This window comes from Platalea leucorodia, assembly GCF_965183815.1.
Source record: "Platalea leucorodia genome assembly, chromosome: 3".
Classification (NCBI taxonomy): domain Eukaryota; kingdom Metazoa; phylum Chordata; class Aves; order Pelecaniformes; family Threskiornithidae; genus Platalea; species Platalea leucorodia.
The window spans coordinates 32315637-32336146 of NC_138825.1; the positions used below are offsets into that span (position 1 = coordinate 32315637).

General features: G+C 42.0%; 1 protein-coding gene across 3 annotated transcripts in view; it reads right to left on the reverse strand.

The window, feature by feature from the left end:
• PPP1CB (protein phosphatase 1 catalytic subunit beta) overlaps window positions 1-20510 on the reverse strand; it is a 100249-nt gene that overhangs the window by 38474 nt on the left and 41265 nt on the right. The window contains exon 1 of one of the 3 annotated variants that reach the window (XM_082305370.1): window positions 9234-9292. The exons of the other annotated variants lie outside the window; for them this stretch is intronic. The gene's annotated coding sequence lies outside the window, so the exon portion shown is untranslated. Of the gene's footprint in view, window positions 1-9233; window positions 9293-20510 lie in introns of those variants that run through there. 3 annotated transcript variants of the gene reach the window in all.

The following is a 20510-nucleotide window of genomic DNA, read 5'->3' on the forward strand; positions in this document are numbered from 1 at the left end:
AAACAATGAACTGATCCTCTAACAAGGCAGATCAAAATGATCTAAAATTTGTTTAGGAGACCAGACACCAACAAGAGTCATTTCCATTAAATCTTGCCTATTAACAATAGCATAGTGTGAAATTAGCACACTCCTGAATGGGCCATTGACCTTACATTGTGGTTGTTTAACCTACAGTGTAATGGTGCAGTGCACCATGAAAAAACACAGTTCAAAGTGGGCAGCTGCCATTGCAGATTTAGCTTTTGTCCTGGGATGCATTTGTGTGTTCAGTTTACATTTCTTTTAAATATTGTGACCTCTTTGCTCCCCTTTCTTCATTTCCTTTTTTAATCTTGCCTTACCAGGTGTTAGTAAGTTTTCATTTTTGTTTTGTTTTTGGGTGTGGTGGAAGCCAAAGATACTTATCTGCTATTGTTCCCACTAATAATGACCTACATTACCAGTGACATGGGCTAAAGGGGTTTTGTATAACCAGGGTAAATCAGAGTAATTTCAGAGAAAAGCATGGAGTCAAGCTCAGATTGCATAAATTACTCCAAGTCACAGGAGGAACCAGGTCATATAGCAGGCGGCAATCTAGATTTGAACAGGTGTCAGTCAGTTGACCCTCCTGCCACGAAGAACGATCAGAAAAAGCACTGGGGGAGGATGAACGGGAACGAATCCTGAAGGAGCTGCAAGCGCGAGAGCCCTGGTTCTCTCAGAAGCCCGACTGCAAAAGCACGCAGCAGCCTGCAGGCTCTTACCTTCCCAACCCTCGGGGGAGTACAGCAGCACTTGGGCAGAATCCAAGAAGAGGTTTTGTCCCTAAACAGTGGAGCTAAGGAGGTTCCAAAGAAGAGGTGAAGTTGACTTTGGCAGCCTTGAGGAAAATCCCAAGGCAGTTTTTGAGGTGAAATGAGGGGAAAGCTAGGAGATGGGCAAACTTGGAAATGCAGCAGCTGCCATACCCATCGAAATGGAAGTCACATACAGATTAAATATGAAGACAAACGTAACTTCTGAGCTACGAGTATCATTGGGAGAAGGGGCCAGGCAATTCAGTACAAAGGGAGCTTCAAAGCTGCATGTTTTTAGCTAAACAAACTAAATGTTAACAGGAGACACTGACATGAAGTTGGCTTTTCTAAGGAAGAACTTTCCCTTCCTCCTCCCAGCAAGGCAGCAAGCCAAGCTGAAAGCCGATGATCAAAGTCAGTCACCGCTCCTGAATCTCACTAGTTATCAGGATCTCCGCTGGAAACAAATGCTTTCACACTAGTCGAGCACGCTTATAAGGGCTGCTGAAAGCTACATTTCAATTAATGCAGAGGTAATACACTTTGAGTTCTGGGCAACATCAGTATGTGAGATATTTCAAGTGGTGGTGAGTCAATACTCTATTACTAGCAGCTCAGCAGGCAAAGCACCGGCTGGGAACAGGGACGCAGCTATGCTCTCCCTTCCCGGGAGGGGGCCAGGGTGGGGAAGCATCCACTTCTGCTGCTTGCCCCGTGCTAGGTTTTTTGGGTAAGCTGAGAGCTTTGGTTTCCAGGATTATCAGCTCAGCACCACTATTAGAGCCCTACATTTACTGTAATAATACGTTTCAAAACCTGCTTCAGAAAAAAACCAAGCTTCTGCAGATGAAAAGGCTGCTAACGTGAATTTTGAAAGCCAGCTTTTGTCTGCGCTACTCAAGCGTCCCTCCTGTCGGTCTTAAAGGCCTGCCTACCTACATTCCCCAGAAAGTTAGCATCTTGTCACTTCTGTTGGAAAGTACTATTTATATGACTTACAAGGGATCACGCAACTGGGGTCGCAGAGATAATTATTCACACTTAGGCACAGAAACACGCAGCATTTCACATTTCCTGCACAACAGATCCTTTGGTTTCTCTCAGCTTGAGTCTTGGCTACAAACTGCATCCCACTTTTTGACCTTGAGCTGTTGGGAAGTAGCTTCTGGACTAGACAATTAAGAAGAAACTGAAACAATATTTGAGTAGTGGTTGTGTACTTTTGAGCAGTGTGCTTCGCCCATGATGGCAGATAGCCCCCACACCTACGTGGAATTTTCTGCCTCTCTCACAATTGATCCTGGTATGAATGAGGACTTTCTTCACTACCTATAAAAGTTACTCAAGGAAAATACTTAAAGATCTGTCTGGAAGACATCATGCTGGCTAACAGAAAGGCAGATAATTGGGGTTTTTTGCCCATGAGACTGTGCCTGGCAACTCCATCCTGCTATGTCACATGTATACATGAACTGAAAAACAAGAACTTAACAAGGGAAATGGCGAAATCATGCATCTAATACAGTTGGGCTAAAATGAATCTGAAGAGGAAATAAAAGATGATATATCCACAAACACTGATTAAATTGTGGGTGTTAATGAAAAACAAAGCTTTTCTTCATTGAGCTAAGCAGTAGTTGGGACTGAACATTACCCCAACTTAATATGCATCAAACACAGAAATAAAGCTGTATTTTTTTAATGAATGAAATTTGCTTGGGAGACAGTTGGCACAAAGTCTAAGCAGAAATTAAGACCCACTTGAATCCATAGAATAGGACTTAAAGCCATAGACTTCTCTTTTCACCAGGGCTCATTTCATCCTTCAACAAGCAGAGAAAGGAATGGAAGAGAAGAAACCAACTCAACAGCTTCAGAAAAAAAAAAAAAAAAAAATCTAACTCACAAGTTGGAAAATAGCAGCTCAGCATGCTTCGTGGGTTTTCTTCCCCCTTTTAAATTATTGTACCATTTATTCCTCCACAGTGTATTCAAGTTCCTTGTATGTTCATCACTTCAGAAAGGAATTTGAGTGGAGTGGGAGGGCATAGCCAAGTATATGATTTGGATTACCTACAGCTTTCTCCAAAAATGCAGATTTATCTCTGTATCAACTGATTTTGGAGATGTGCCAACTAAGTAGGTGACACACAAAAAAAGCAGTACTCCCATTCTTTTCTTCTTAGCAATTATCTTTTCAATTAAAGTTGGGAGCAATTTTTTTCAAGTCTTTGTCATATTGTTGAAACACATTCAAACACAAACCTGCTTGTTGTGCAGCAAATAATCCTTATGTCATGCAGTGTCTAAAACCCTACAGTGACAGAGATCTCTGTATAGGACAATTCCACACTTGTATAGAGCTTCCTGACTTCACTGAGGCTCTGGAAAGATGTGGAGCTTGCTGCACACAGACTACATCAGCAAAAACCATCAATAAAACTTTGCACGTTACCAATAAAAACCAAGAGATTTCTATGTACCTTCCTTGCCAAAGCTGTGCCACTGTGGAAAGACTGAAGTGAAGAGGGCAAAGTTTGCTTTCCTGCTCTATATCAGGGCAAGGAAAAACTGCCTTTCACTTGCTGCTTTTCTCCTAGGTCCGCCTATTCCAGCTGACCTTTGAGCGGGACACAGATCACAGTGCAGAAAGCAGCATTGTAGTTCAGCTTCCTTGAATCACCTAGTTTCCATGTGAAGTTTAACCTCATTATCAACAACTGTCACTGTCACACTCAAAAAAGGGCCCTTGAAATCCACGGGCTATAACTTAATCAGTGCTGCAACTCCCACAGAGCACTTAGTACTGAAACAAGGATGACTGCGTTTCTTTGAAATTTTGTCACATTTTATTCTGCACATTGAAAAATTAAGCCATCATACATACCAAATTCACCCACTTCAGTTATTTTGCGTAAGTCTTGATTTCACTAGTTGTTCTGCATGCTATATTCGTTTTGTGCACAAAGATGAAAACCCCAGCCAGAGTCAGGTCCTGCTGAAAGCTCTGACTCATTCGCATATTTCTCTACTCCAGGGCCTGTCTTTCTTCCTAACACTTATATTCTTTCTCTGTAAGAAAGACTAAGAAAAAAAATCTTTTTCCCCCCATTTACTGAGGCTAGTGAGAGTAATGGCTTTTGTTCACAGTCTTAATATAGCATTATCACCATTCTCCTCCAGGTTTTCCATGAAACAGCCTACTTCATCTCATCAGTAGTCACCAAAGTCAGTTGAAATGTTTCTATGGATTCCAAGGGGCACTGAAATCAGCCCTTAACAAAAACCAACTTGTGCAGTTTTACTAAAATCTACTTTATACTAGGTAATATTTTTTCAGGAAAGATTTTAATACTCCGGTCTGTTACATAAGGTACAGAACAGCCCATAGGCCCACAGCTGCCAAAGTGAACATAAATGGAAACATTCATTGAAATCATGCCCGCAGCTCACACGGGAGCTCTGTATCATCCAGTCTTCTACAACCAGGATGGGAAAGTACTTGTTGGGTTCAAAAAATTACTAACCAGCACCAAGCATCTTTAAGCATGTTCAGTTAACCTGGTGAGCAATCAGCCAGAAGGCAAAGGAGAAGACAGTCCTCTTACCAGTCTACTCTGTGGCATTTGCTGTCATAGGGTCTAATCCTTGCTAACCTCTGACAGATGCACCAACAGTCTTCTCCTGAGTTATGTGATGGCTCACCTTTGTTGTTCTTCACCCATTAATCTGTCCTAAGGACAATTGCAGCATTTTAGCTACAACATGCAAGAAGTACTAGGCTCACATGATGAAGTTTGTATCAGGTGAAAGCTCATGGAAAAAGGGGTTTAATTATATCTTTCTTTTTTTAATACCTATTAAATTTCATCCTGTAATCTCAGGCAACACTTCTCACTCATAGTGTGCCTGTGAGAGGAGAACACTAACATTCAGTGTCTGGCACAGCCTTTCTTGCAAGTGTTCTTCTGGAGCTGCTCTTCCTTCTCCCAGTTTTGAAAATCTAGTTGCGATTTGCAATGTGCAAAACACCTGAACATAGAATCAGTATTTCAAGGTGGCTCACATTTTTTTAAAATGCTGTTTCTTCACCACATCATAAGAGTACTTTTGTTCCTGCTTAGCTTATCATAACTTTGGGTATGTTACATGGTGGGATTGCTCCTGGCAGTGAGTGCAGAGCAAGGTGACTACATCTACTGGACTTAGTAAAACATAGCCTACTGCCACTAAACTGAATAGAGACAAGTTTTGCTCAAGCAGGGATTATTCAGCTTAGCTATAGGCTCATTCATATCAGATTCTCTAATCACGGGGTCATGACCCAGCTGAGGTGACTTAATGTTGATCTACAGCTTCCAGAACCAAAATCCAAGCAAGAGAAAAAAACCCAGTCAGTCTTCAATTTCAAACTTTGATTTTCCTTCCTTCATCCCTTTTCCTCCTTCTTAGCAAGAAAACCAGCATCAGCTTCTTTGGGTGCAGCATTATGCAACCCCCGCCCACAGCAGACCCCAGGAGCCATCATTTCTAAAGCATCAGGTGCTGCACCTCCCAACTTCACACTATTCCCCAGTGTCTCTTTCCAGAACTTCTGCCTACAAGTCCAGCCTAACGCTTTTGGGCCCTTTTGCAAGGGCCTTGCTTCATTAACAGAGCCCTGACTCAGATCTTCAGCCCTAATCCCTACGGATGTCCTGTATCTCCTAGCAAGCCCATTTCCCTTCTCATGTGAGTTTATGTCTGCTCCCTTCATCTAGGGTAAATAAAACAGAATTAAGGTTGAGCCCCTGTTCCTCTGAAGGGTCCAGCTCACCATATGACAGGATGCTGAACATAGACCTGCACATGGGGAGGTTTGGCCCGTGAGCATCAAACTGCTCATTTCACCCGAGCTTCTGGGACATTGACAGCAGCTCAGCAAAGCAGAGCGACATGTTTAAACATGAGAACGGCCCCTAGGAATCAAAGTAGTGACATTGCCTACTCACCTACCTAAATGCTTAACTGCATCAGAGCTGATGTGACCTAGCTTTGGCTCTTGATTTAAAAGCTGGAGGCTGGGTTTTTCACTTGCTGCTTTGAAGGAACATAGCAAGCCTCCTTTTTCAGAGATATTGAACTCCAGCAGGTTTAGCTAATGACAGGGGAAATCATGAGACCTTTGGAAATCTCTGAAATTTAGGCACATAATTTGTAAAGGAAGATTGTACAAACAATGCAGCCAAATAAATAAATTTTGGCAAGAGAACAGTCATTTACTGAGGAAACAGCATACAGGAAAGTAGAATTAACTGGGAAGTACCTTTTGTAAAATTATATGCCCAATTTCCATGTAAGCTATCAGCAAATCTTGGAAATTACCTTGGAGATTTCCCGTCACTGAAGCACTGTTGCCAGCTCTCTATTTCCGTGCCACAGAGATAAAGACGCACTGAACGATCCTCCCTGCTTCCATGCTGCTTTTAGGCAACTTTTCTGCTATTTTCTATGTGGTGATATTTTTAAACAATAAGAAAATTCCACCTGGCATGGCATGCTGTCCCTCTCCCTTTCTGCATTTCTGAAGCACTGTAGGATCTGTGATTCACCATCGGTACGTGCACAAAGTGAAGGGGCTGCAGACTGGCTCCAGAAAAAAAACCCTAGACATGAGTCCACTACTTCAAGACAAAAAGCCAACTCCGCCAGCTCTGCACTGCCGCTACAGCACACAGTTCTTGGTGCAGAGTCATGAAGGCTTGAAGAGGGACCCTAGAAAGCTGCATTTCTGCCAGTCCTCCTAAGATTGACTGGAGCAGGATCATAAAGTTAGGTCGCTATTTATTTTCACATTAACTCCGCTGAATAGGAGTGGGCCACGTACAAGCACTAAAACAAGAATAAGCCTGGCCTTTAATCCAAACCCTGAGACTTGACACAGGCATGAAAATCTAATAGTAAATATCTCTTTTTAAAAGGATCCGTTTCCTTTGAGTATATGGATGCACTTATCTCCAGGGTTGCTGCTGCCAGCCAAAATCTATCCATCTCCAGAGATGTGAGATTATGAGATCATATCCTCTGAAATTAATTCCCTGGTATTCAGTTTGTCCAGCTTCGATTCATGAATCCTGCACAAAATGTTTCAGGGAGCACAGTGCATCTCAGCTAAAGATGACTTGTTAATAAACAAGATTATTTTACGAACACAGAAATTAGAAAAGGTCAATAAACAAACCCTGTTTTAATAGCATCTTTTGCATTTTTCCCCAAGAGAACCAGAACAGCAAGTGAATCTGTGTTTGTCTGAAAACTCCAGCTCTACATACTCTGCTGCTGTTAATCAGTGCTTTTAATTGCTCTGGGGCAAGCCTGTTTGCATCAGCTGAGGATGAGGCCTCCCCTGGATTTGATTCACCACTGGGTATCAAAGATAACTATGCTAAAATGATCAATAGTAATACTGATTCCAAACAGAAATCAGGTGCAGGAGAACATGGCCCTCTCCAAGAAGTGCAGAATGCATCTTAAGCAGACAGATTTTGTGTTTTTAGAAGTAGATCCTAATTAAATCATCCACCAGTAACTGGGTGAATGGTCATTTTTTTTTTGACCTAGCAATAAGCAGGAGATCTTAATGGTCTCTTAAAACATTTTATCCCCTGCATGGCCATTTTCAGCCTATCTATCTATGGCCTGCCTTTTGAGGTATCACGTATTAAAAATGTTCTTCCCTGAAGGTATTTCCACAGTGCAGCAGATGTCACTGACTTGGCACTATTTGAAGGGTCTATTAAAAGTAATGCAATTAATTACTTGGGTTGTCATCACAGCACAGCTTTTGAGATATTTAAAATGGTTTATTATTGATAGCCTAATCCTGGAAAGTGCTGAGCACCTTCATACTCAACCATGGACGCCAAGACAAGGGCCAGTGCAGGCTCCCCAGTCACTGGGCATCCTTGAGTCTCCGGATGCTGCTGCTCCGAGTGGCACCCAGCACAGGGCGTGGTGCCACCACTACTAGGAGACCTGACCCAGCAGCAGGCACTGTGGCCAGCCCTGGGTGTCTGGAGTACTGAATCCTGTATCAGTTGATGATTTGGGAAAGCGATATTCACCGCAGTCTGTGGAGGACCTGCACCACAGCAGAGGAGCATGACAAGAAGAGAGCAGCAGAGAGGAACTGCTAGGTACTGACCATAAGCCCGCTCCCAGCTGCCTTGCTGAAGGGACTGATCATATGTAACCTGTGGTGATAACAAGGGGGGAAGAGAGGAGTCGGGAGTGAAGGAGTAAATTTGAGCCTGGGAAAGGGGGAAGGAAAGGTGTTTTCTCTACGTGTTTTAGTGTTTGTCTTTTTGCTTTCCAATACCCAAATCAGTAATTAAATATATATTAATTGGCAGTATATTAAGTTAATTTTCCTCAAGTCTAGCCTGTTTTGCCCATGATGGTAACTGACAAGTGATCTCCCTGCCTTTATCTCAACACATAAGCTTTCTCATTCCTGTTCTTCCTATTCTCTCTCCCCTTCCTGTTGAGGGGGTGAGCGAGCGAGCAGCTGGTGGGAATTTGGTTGCCAGCCATGGCCATCCCACTGCACTTAGATACCAAACATCTCATACGGACAAATGCTGAATCACGTGCAAGGAACTGGAGCTACTGCTCTCATGGAAACCTCAGTGAGAGGTAGTGGCTCCTGGTGCCCACTGAGCACTGAACTCAGCCAGAGCTAGAACACCACCTTTGCTAAGCCGTCTGGCTGCATCTTACTTCTTCATGAGGAAGTGTCTCTTGGGTTCTGCTAAATTTCTGCCAACGCATTTGACTTCCATCTTGGGACAGAAAATGCAATATAGCAAAGCATCCTTGAAAAATTGCTGAGCTCTGCTCTGTGGCAGTAATGACAGCATCTATTGCCAATAAAATGGAACACATTCTGGAAGGCGCAAAAAAAAAAAATTCTATAGGCATACAGAGGATAAGAGAAGTAAGAGTAATCTAGTGCCTAGGTCTCTAAAGCACAAATCTTTGGTTAATTTCAGTTGCTGATATTGCTGCTGTTTGTTTCATTTTAGACATATCACCAGCAAATGAAAAGGAAGCATCAGATATAGGCTTAGATTATAGAAGATAATTTACACACAGCTTCCTCTCAAAATTTATTCAAATCATCTCAGATATGAGTCGGGTCATGCAAACTAAGATCTCCCTAAACACTGTAAACAGAGTAAGAATAAATATGAATTTGAAATATGAAGAGAGGGGGATGTCTCCAGGCATCTTTCTCAGCATCCTCAGTGATATGGAAGACACAGTCATTGGCACATTAATGACAGTCATGCACAGTATTAAACTGGGACTTTTCTCAAGTGCTACCAAGGGCCAAGAAATATTACAAGGGAAGTAATATAAGTGCGGTTAAAGTAGAAAGAAAATACAACACAAGCAGATTTAGGACCTCACCTGAAGTCTATTGAATTCAGGGTAGAAAGCCCTTGACTCAGTGATGCTTTAGATCTTTCTTGAGTGAGAAGAATTCAAACTAGCATTTTCTCTGCAGGAAATAAAGCTGCAGATAATCCTCTAAAACCAGAAACAAATCTGAAAAGCAACAATAATGAAAGTGAACTAGAAGTGAAAGCAGGGAGCTAGCTAGGCACGACTATGTTATGCAGTTTGGCAGCTATGCAAGCTAATATATTTTCAGCTGCAAACACATACATACATGATGTGAGTGCTGTGCCAAGAGACCCAGGCTACTCTGAAAGAGGTAGTTATGTTACCAAAACCTCTATGGCCATCTTTACTCGGCACCCCATTCGATCTCAGAGGAGTAGGATGTTTTACCTCAGTAGCAGGCAGCGTCTGAGCAGCATGCGAGCATGGCCAGCAGAACTGCATGCTGGCAAAACCCAGGCTGACTAATTTTCAGCTACAAGGCAGGTCTCAAATCCATGGAAGTTTTCCCAGCTGTTGAAAGAAGTGCTATGGGGGTGGAGAATCCAACACCCAGGAATCATCTATACAGACCGTCATGGCTGGCTGTACTCACTTGAAAAGCTGAAGTGTTCCTTGTAGCTGCTAGAAGATCTGCCAGATGCTGTCTGCTGGCCACAGCAGTGTCCCCAGTGAGGTGAACTCTCTCCTTTGGAATAGGAAAAGGCTGTACTTGATCCCAAAGTAGAGACTGTGGATGAACAGGCTAAACTTACCTCTGTTTGCACTCTGTGAAATTACATGAGAAGTTCACCATCTGAGTGTCATTCTATTCTGCACTGATTTCTTTTTTCCCCCCTCTTTCTGTGAGTTGAAAGAAATGCATTAACTGGAATTCAGTTGACCTTCTGTTGTTTAAGACCAAGTCTTACTTGTTATGCTCATACAAGGTGGCACAGAACTAAGCAGACATCTAACCTAGACAGGCAAGCTTTTATGTTATGTAAAGCATAAGCAGATTTCAAAGTAAAGCTACTATTAACCTCTGCCTAATTTCTTCTAAAAGGAATTTTTAAGAATTTGAAAGCGGGGCAAAGTGAAAGCTGTCTTTCAGAGTAAGGCCTGTTAAGCAAAGGCCAGTGAGATAATACATGACCCAAGCATACTGCAATGCTTCTTTCACCTGTCCTTCCATTTAGGTTGAATCTCTTACCATCATGTGGCCCCTCTTGCTCTACATACTGCACACCTTGAAACAATGAACCCTTGATCACCGGCACATCTATGTGTTTATGTAATAGTAATAATCATAACTATTCTGAGATAGCAGAGGGTGTTACTCCAGGGGAGATTAGCTCATGGTGTAGGTCTTAAGAATTTACTACTTAGGTTAGGAAACATCTGTTGAATGTAAAGAAGCAATTGTACTGCTACTTTCTTCTTTCTTAATCACGTGCTAGAAGCTTCTTATTAAGGATATTCAACTGACCTGTGTGACAAATTACTGCCTCAATGCTTTTCCTTACGGGCACTGCCACAATCATGCCGTCACAAATCCAGCTAGTAACATTACAGGCTGATCTCTGTAGGGACTTTTCAGCACCCTGCCAGGAGCAGACCAGAGCATGAACTGGGACGCACCGTTTACTTCTTAGCAGTTTAGCCCCCAGACAATGACACAGCCAGATACAGAGCCCAAATTCCTCTCAATTTGTGCCCAATAGGAGGAACTGGGTAAACACTCCTGCTTCTCCCTTCCTATTTCATCACCTACCACGCTGAAGAGGGCTGACTATGGATCTCAGACACTGGAAGCCAGAAGACCTGTCAGGTAATGTAGCACTTCTCTCCTTTTGTAACTATAAGACTATTTCGTCTAGGTTACTGCATTCTAAGTATATATAATGAAGCTAACACCATCGTATTACCTAGCCCTCAACAGTTGAGTGCTCTGCTGTTGTCAAGTTCTTTTCCTTGTGTTTGAATCAATCCTGTCCTTTTTGAACCCTCTTTGAACCTTTCCTCAAAGTTCCGTATCAGTGAGAGCTGATCAAAACTGAAAACTTCCATAATGTGGGGAAGTCCAAAGATGACGGAGTCCTAAGACCCTACACTAGGATTTTTAATATTTCTAACAGTCCTCTGGTTCAGATCCAGCTACGGGTAGGCACATTAAAGCAGCCATCCATTAAAATCTGACCAAGGTTAAAACAGACAGGCTGTGCAGCTTCAAGGTGAATATTTGTTTCTCTATTTTCTCTTAACTCCTGCAATCTAACTCCTCCACCCAACTATGTAGGGTGCTGACCTCACATCTGCATAAGATACTGACCAACCTCAAGCAGTGCTGACTTCAAAATAGACTTTCCATGCTCTCTGGAAGACATCAAAATGTTCAAATTCGCTTTATAATTAAAAATACAAAAAATGGCAAAATAAAATACTGAAATTGCCTTCCAAAGTGCTTTGTACCGACTTACATTGTATGCAACATCTAAAATTATAATTGGAATGCGATTCTTTTGGCTTGTCAAATTACAAAAAGGTTCAAAAGCTTTCCTTGAAATTTTAAACAGAATGTGTCTCTGTAAGTGAAATGCTTCCATTTTACTTAATCAGCAATTTCCAACACCAAACCTGTTTGCTTGAAAATTTTCAACTGTTTTGCTTTAGTAATTTTGCTCTTGTCCTCTGAACAGCTGATTATTTTCACCATTTTCTGTTAATAAGCAGCACAAACAAACATAGGCAAAGTACCACTGCACCATAACTTGACAGGAGAGGAGTTACCTCGCTAGTACCATGCAGCATATAGAATCATACAATCATTTAGGTTGGAAAAGACCTAGATAAGAATAATATGGTTTAGCTTTTCCTCCCGCGTTTCAGTGATTCTGGTCTCCCTAAAAAGACATGACCAGAGCCAGTACAAGTATTCACACTAAAAATCTACATTGACAGAATGGCAAGTTTAAATTTAAATGCAAAACTTCTCTTCAATCAGTTATGCTTTTTGTCTTTGTAGTCCTAGTATATTTTACATGATGAGTCATTCAGTCTTCTGATGCCCCACAGAAGAAAACAGCCTTTTGACGCCCATCTGCCCAAGAGGCTGGGCTGAGAACAGAGGTTCATTTCAAGCTGCATTCCTCACGCTTCATGGTGAAACTGTGATAATATACCACACAACGCCCATCTAAGGATTTCTTAAAACTGCACAGGTCTGTTTTATGCCCTTTCCTGTTCCTTCAGGTACAAGTATTGAAATTTGGACTTAAATACATTTTCAGTACACGTTTCTCTCTCCACATGGTTATATTTTAGGGGAACAATCATTAACTAACTTCCTATGTTACAATCATGTCACTGATTTTTTGCGTGGACAATTTTGAGTGCCTTTTTTTTAAAAATAGTTTTGTAAATGCAATCTTTATAGCTATTATGCATAGTGAAACCAGTTTCTAGAAATAACTTTTCAGGGTTATTTAGCTTTGAAAGCATAGGTAGCCTGGAGAGATGTGTTCTCTCCACCCGGTACCTAGTGGACGTTTCCTGTATCAGAGCATCCTGGGCACAACTCTCAGAGAAGCAGGCGGACATGTAAGTATTCCCTGATCCCCTGCGGCACAACAGCGTGGCACAAAGGGGTCAGCTGAACACAGAGCTGCAATAATGCAAAACTAGAGTTATGACAATGGTACAACGTGACAAGCTGCAGACATTACCAAAGCAAAAGACTTGAATAACTCATTTCCCTGGCTCCCCTCCTGCTGCTTATCCTACAAGACAGTTGTCTGCCCAAAATGGGACTTCACCTGGCACGGACTTAATCTGAGTAATAGGGAAAGAGTAGCACCAGAACAAGATACAGGAGATCTTCGGAAGTTGCAGCTTCCCTCTATTGTTTCCTGCATTTTCCATCCTTGAATAGCTCTGAACAACCATGCAGTGAGCAGCCTTTGTCCTTTACAGATGGGACTGGTCTGGCCTCAGAAGCAAACCACTTCGTGAATCGCTCTGGTACGTGGGTCCTGATTTCAACCTATCCTTTACAAGCATATAGGCAAACAAAGGAAGAAAAAAAGACAAAAAAGACAGTCTATCTAGTAATGTCTTAGTTCAACAAATATGAGTGACTGCAAGAGCTAGGAACTTCTACAGCCAGCCAGGTTCCTAATATCCCCATGCAGTCTGTGTAATTTGTAGTATGTTTTATCTATCTTTCAGTAAGTCCATCTGTACGTATGCTACAGTTATCAGAGAAAAGTTAAAAATACATCCTAGGTGTAGCAATACGTAAGGCAGATCCTCACCAGTAAACTAGGAAATGAGTAAATCCCCCACTCCCCTGAACAATTCTTTACAATGACAACTCCCTCCTTCCCACACACGTACACTCTCACACGCCTGGAGAAGCCGGGGGCGGGGGAAAGCTGAGCTTTGCAATGCTGTCTGGAAGCTCATCAGACCCAGGCTACTTCCAATTAAAGGAGGGAGCAAGTTCAAAGCCTCTGCTGATCTCTGCTGTGAACTGGCACTATGCTCACAGACGACTGCGCTCGCTGCCGAGACACGAGTCCACTGAGCCAGAGAAGAAGGTGTACAAGCATGTCCTCCTTCAAGAAATAAAAACAGGATGGGAGGGAAACCCCAAACCTACTGAGATGGCTTGCAGTACTGGAACACTAACTTGAACTGACAGGAGGCAATGGCAACCAAACCCAAGTGAACTGCAGTGTCTCCTGAGCACTGGCAGAAGATGCCGAGGGTGAGCAAAGAGAGGAGATGCGCAGAGGGGAGGTAATCCTGGCGCTGTTGACATCATCGTGCTGTATGGATCTGAAAGGTTCCCAGCTGAAGCTGCTTTACAGCATTGGCTTTTTCTTCCCTAAATGCATGAACTTTTAAAGTCTCTGTTTTTTAAACCCTAGATATTGTACTGGGAAATTAAGAAACAGCCTTCCAGGAAAAGATGAAGATACTTCAGCAACTAGCAAGACAACATGCTGTATAGTTTGTCACATCATTTGCCTTCTACCAACTGTTACAGGATTCTGAATTGAGATAAACATTGCCCAGTTTCTGCCATCAACTTGGGCCTGGCTTCTTTGCAGCATACATCAAATCTAGAGAATCAGTTCACTGACTAGAAATGGATCTACAAACACAGACCTTGCGTTCACTGTGACAAGAACAGTGACAACAGTTGTGGCAGCTCCCCTCTATAAGCTTTATCTGGACCTTGAATGTCATTATAGCAGGGAAGAGGAGTGAGGAGAAAACACATACTTGCACACTTGTGATAGAAAACAACTTTACACAGAGGTAGGTTCCTACTGCCCTCTGCTGTAACATGTTTATAAAGCTGCTGAGAAGGAAGTACCAAGCAAGACTGCCTAATGTGCACACTAGGCATTACATTCAGACGGTATTGAAACTGAGAGAAGTGGAACAAGACAGCCAGAAAAAATAAGCTTTAATTTCTTGCTGCTTCTTTTAATTCTTGAAGTGGATACAAGGGTGTACACGCACAGAAAATCAACCACAGGCTGATCACCTCTTGTTATATTTTTGCTCATGAGGCTATATATTTTGGATTATGTGACCATAGTTTGCAGTTCCAATGGACAGACCATCACAGCCTTGACTGTACCATCTTTTGTTTTTCTTCTACTTTAAGACTTACCAGATGTTGACCCAGACTGTACCAAATTACTGGTAGGTCTCCCTAACAAAATGCCCCAATGAAGCTGCCTGGAGCCTTTTGCACTGCACAATCACTGCAGCACTAAAAACATACCAAGCTTTCCTAGCAGCATAGCAGTTTGGGTTGTCCAGACAAAACATCATACTAAGTAGTTTATACAAATTTAAAAAGAAAAAAAAATGGTCTAATTCATCATCTTAAAATAAGACAGTAATGTCACTTAGGTAATAGAGAAGGAAGGACGCTGGTCACTATGTAATACCAATGTCTATTTACACGTTGACCCCTATATAGAGAATTCCTTTCAGCTTTTTTTCCAGTAGTTCTTCATATTCCTTTAAAGCTTTGTAACTTATGGACACTTCTACAGAGCCACGGGTTTATATAGCAAAACTCGAATAACACTTTCTTTCATTCATTTTCTTCTGTGTTCTTTCCCTTTACTGCTCAAACACTAACAAGACTAAATTTACTGAAGCTGGCTAAGATATATTTTGTTTTTTCTCTTCCCTCTACTGTTCATGCAAACAAAATCACTTCCTATAGAAAAGAAGATATATTTAGAGGTAGTAAACAAGATGCAGCTATTCACTTGTTTCCCCCCCCCCCCCCCCCCCCCCCCCCCCGAAATGAAACAGACATCACAATGATGGCAGCACTACCGTAACACGGCAATTTTAGCTTGGCAACATACATGTGTGAAAGATTACATATATAAATCACACCTATAGAGGCCACACGTAAATACAAACGGAGGCTGAGATTCTCAATGCCATTTGGATATATGAGTACTTCCCGTTAGAAGGAAGAGGAATTGGGCATTCAAATCACTCTAGTGCATTTGAAAGCCTCTTCTGTGAAGTTTTGGATGCCAGCGTTTACTCTTGCTTGTAATTTCATTCTTAAAGTCTTTTCAATACCTTTACAAGCAGCTATATTCAAGAGGCAGGAGAATTCTAGGGCCAAGGCTGCAACACATGGACACTGCATGGGCAAGGTACTGACCCATAGATAAATCCACACCTGCACGTATCTCCATCCTCATACAAGGCTAACAAGTTTCCTTGCCTTTCTACCACTCTGAACTTTGGATCGTTTCCTGTATGAGCTGCTATATCTTCGAAGAAAGGAGGACATAACTACAGCTCTCAAATGGCCCAAGGCATTAACTTGTTGTTTTCAAAGGTTGCATTCAACTTCCATGCAAAGGACAAATGAGGCATTTGAGTTACAGCAAATCCCAGGAACAAACTGCATAACAGAGCCAGCAGGCAACTGCACAAATGTTAGTGAGATCAATAATGTATACCATATATTGGAAAGGGCAGGGGACACTCACCTATAGGACAGAAGCGTCATAAGCTTTGGAGAACGTCCGATTCCTGTTTGATGTTGATTCTTAACTAGCAGTACACAAGATGGAAGAGCCTACCATCCCTGTGTCCCAGTATAGACACGATCTTAATACCAAGGACAAAACTTGGGGGATGACATAGTAGCTCAAAAGCCACATTCTGCTTCCAAGTGCAACCATATCATTTTGCTAAGGTCAAAGAACACTGGAAAAAACACCAGTTATTTATTTTTTTTAATAAAAAGAGATGGGTGGAATGTGTGACAAAACACTGCTTTGCTAAACCCTAAGGGACCAGGAGGCTTCTCAAGGAAGGCTCAGACAGGTACAAGCTCAAGTTACTGACCGGAGAAAGCATGCATGAACAGGATAAAGATGTGAAATGGTTAAGGAAAGATTAGGGCGGGCATTAATGTACTTTGCTGCCGTGTCAAAGAGTCTCTGTTTATGATCCTGATCTGGATGAGTGCTTGAACGCGTCCATGAAGTTCAGTATGCAAATAGTCCTAATGATTGAAAGGGAAATAATTCTGTGCTTAATTTTAAGTACATACTTAGGTGCTCCACTGAATCAGTGTTTAAAAGGATTAATGACTGCTAATCCATATAAAAGCTTCCTTCTACCTTATATACCTGAAGAACATGAGTTAATAAATTGATCTGAAAGGCTAATTTATACTTCTGTTCTACACTACATTTCAGTAGTGCAAGACTACCAAACGATCATGCAAAACCAGTTGAACCCTAACACGAGTAAGACCTATTGGCTTTAAAAGCAGCACTCATATTACAGCACGGTAGTACCACGTGAAATGGTGGCATGTTTCTGGTTTCACTTTCATCTCCATTATTTCTCACGTTTGCACAAAGCCTCCTCTTTTGTAACATCTATTTTTACCCACTAGAAAAGAATACATATACAGCAAAACATTTCAAATCTTAAATTATATACTGTTCATTTTGGCATACAAATTATTTCATAGAGGTTGATTACCCAGATGGAAGGAAAGGCCTGTCCTCTTCCTCCCACAAGCTAGTCTGATTAAACAAGTTAGTCTTAAAAACTGATAGCTACTACTGTCTGCAGACTCTGTAAAAGCAAAGTCCATATGTAGAAAAGTCTAGAATTGTTGGCGAAGAATTATTGTAAAGTCCCCAAATTGTGATGGGTGAAAGGCAGATGAAGCAGATCTGCTCTCAACTGGAAGCACCACAAGGAGAGAGGAAGCAGTATCACCTTATTTCCTCTTCAGCATATGAAAGTGTCTCCATGGGACAGCTCAGCAACTTGAAGGTTGTCAGGTTTATCTTAAGGCTTTTTCCTATTCCTTCGAGAACAGTCTCAGAAGAGAGTGGCCAGTTGCCTGCTTGAGTGAGAATTCAGTTTCTTAAGGCTGTGCTGGAGCTAGTCCAACATGGGCATAATCTTCCTCTTCCTCATACACCTTACACAGGTTCCAGCAACTAACACAGTCCCAGGGGATGCAAGCAGCTTCTCTCAGATGCTTCCAGGACACTTGACTGAGGGATAAGGAGGCAGACTGCTCTTCCCATGTCAGCAGAGGGTTACAGGACACCACATGCGCAATCTGCAAGTGCAATTCCTACTTCCACTAGGTCACCTCTATCGCATGTCACCTGTCCAAAGCCACTGTTACTTCAAAGGGGACTCCTGCCTCTCAGGAGGCAGCTGGCTGCTCTCTCGTAAGGCTGTTCTCTCTCTTCCTTAGTAACAGTCTTGAGATAAACCTAGATGAAACTTCAAGTTTCTGAGGTTTCCAGGTCACCTTTTCTTCCATAAATACAGGAATAGGCTTTGGGGCAACTTTACTAGAGTTCAGCTTGTACAACCGTTAGATGCAGAACAGGATGACTACGATGAGAAGAGCTGTTGGCAAGGGCTTGACTGAAGTTGCAACTTAAGGGCAATTTATGACTAAACAGGTTGCATGGGTCACATTACGCACCTTCCTTCTAGATGCATTTATTAGTCTTGCAGGACTCTCAGCCATGTCCATATGCGTAAACTAGAGAGGGCCAGAGAATGGGGCCAAGCACTATCATACAGCTGCTGTACTATTTAATTTTTAGCACACACCTTGACACACTTTCACCCATGTCAAAAAAGACATTTACAGACAACATCTATATGTATCTTTTCCACACTACAGAAGAGAGATCTTGCAACGCACAAAAAGTTATACTAAGCGGGCAGAGGATTTTCGTTATCTGGCCGTGCTCCAGACATTCTGTTGTGAATACTTGACAGTATCTAAGACAATAGAAACAGATTGAGGTGAGTGCTTGACCCGAACAGACCTATGTACTAGGGATACCCATTACAGGAACCAACTAGTAAGGTTAGTTTCTTATTTGATGGTTATGTAGTAAGTGTTAGAAGTTTTTCTCTCAGGCATGCCATCTCACCAAAATCAATGGGAGGTGAATATATGCAAGAGGACACTGACCTTTTCACTAGTAAGGTTATGCCTAACCTACTCCTGGTTTGCATCAGTGGAAACCTAGACAGAAAGGTGATAAGAGCAAAGAGGTTGCACAGCACTGGGGGATGCAACAGTACCTGCAGTAGAGATGCAGCTCAGAAAGGAAGATGCTGTTGCCAGCGCAACAGAAGAGTGCAAAGGTTCTGGGCATCGTCTCCTGGATTCCCACAGAGAGCTGGGTTCGCTCTGGCAGAGCCAGAAGGACAGGAGGCACTACCACTGTCTGCCCTCCCACAGGGTGGAACTCTTCCTCTGGGAAAGAGGGCTCAGCTGGCACCGGCGGTGTAACACACATCTCAGCTGAAGCCAGCCAGACCCTTTTTCTCTTTAGCAGAAGTTCCGGCTGCTTTCAGAAATCCCGATGATAAAGCACAAGCCAAAGACAGGAATCCAGATCCTATCTTTTAGTTTCATTCCAAATTAGCAACTGCAGCCCTTTAAATTGTTGCTTTTTTGCCATCATCCATGAGAAAAACAGTTGTTTGTCATGCTTCAATTAATATATGACCTGACAGACTTTTTGTTGGGATCCAGTAAGACAGTTTGCAAATATTAATCATCAGACAAGCTCAAACCAGACTTTTATGTTCAATAAAAAGTTGATTCTATGCAGTAGTAGATAAACTTTGAGCCCAAATAGATGGCTTTTGTACAGCGTGAGAAGGAACCTTTGCTCTCCTGTTTTTTTGGATACTACTTGTTAATGATCCATGCAGGATTCTGGCCAGAAAGCCGACTCAGTAGGCTGGCCTGCCTCAAAATACAACCATCACAGCACTGAAAACTTCACACTGGGAATGGTTAACATTGAAAATGAGCGTTTTTCAGTGCCCAGGGCACTTTGTGCAGCATTCATTTCTATTTAGCTACTTTTTCAAGGCTTTCCACGTCCCTTCAACAGTACACTTGCTGTGTGGTAGGGATTCAAGAAGAGTTCACAACTTATCTTTACTGCCATTCCTTTCCATGGAAGTGAGACAGATTCCTCATAACTGCAAGACTGCTGTGCCTGCAGCTTCTGAAATGAGCCGGACATGTATGTTCCATCTGCTTAAAAAGTAATTACAGGGATCAACATAAGCTCCTTGCTTTTTATGGAACAACATTTGCTCTTATTAGTGAAATAGCATTTCAAGAGAGTCAATAACTACAGAAATATATTGGTTGTGGATACAGCTATATTCTGTAACTACATGAAAGTTTTTTGATTTTTAAATCAATGAACATTTAATACGGCTGACAAATTACAAAATTTTTCTCTGAAATATCTGCTATGACACTAATGGTTTGAGTTAAAGTAGCATGTGATACAGGGAAATCTCCTGATACAAAAGTATCACTTGCTTTCAAAAAAAAAAAAAAATCAATTCACTGATGCTTTGTCAACAAATAGTTAAACCTCTCTACCTATCATACATAGGATATTGACACAGGGGATATTCAGGAACATGCTTGTATGCCCAAGAGGCAACAACAGATGGTGCATGACTGCAGCTAATGTTCTAATCTATGAGTTGGGAGTTCTTAAAAAAAACCCCAACAACCAAACAAAAAAAACCACCAAACCAAAACAGTCTTGCATTACCCTACATCATAAATAGAGTGTGAACTATTAGAATAGAAGCATGAGATGGTAACATCTTGGGAAGAAGTAGTCAAGAAGGTTTAGAAATATGCTAGGTTCAGGGTACGTAGACTGAACTATTGAGGTGTTTAGGCTTGTGGCTCAATCCTCTGTT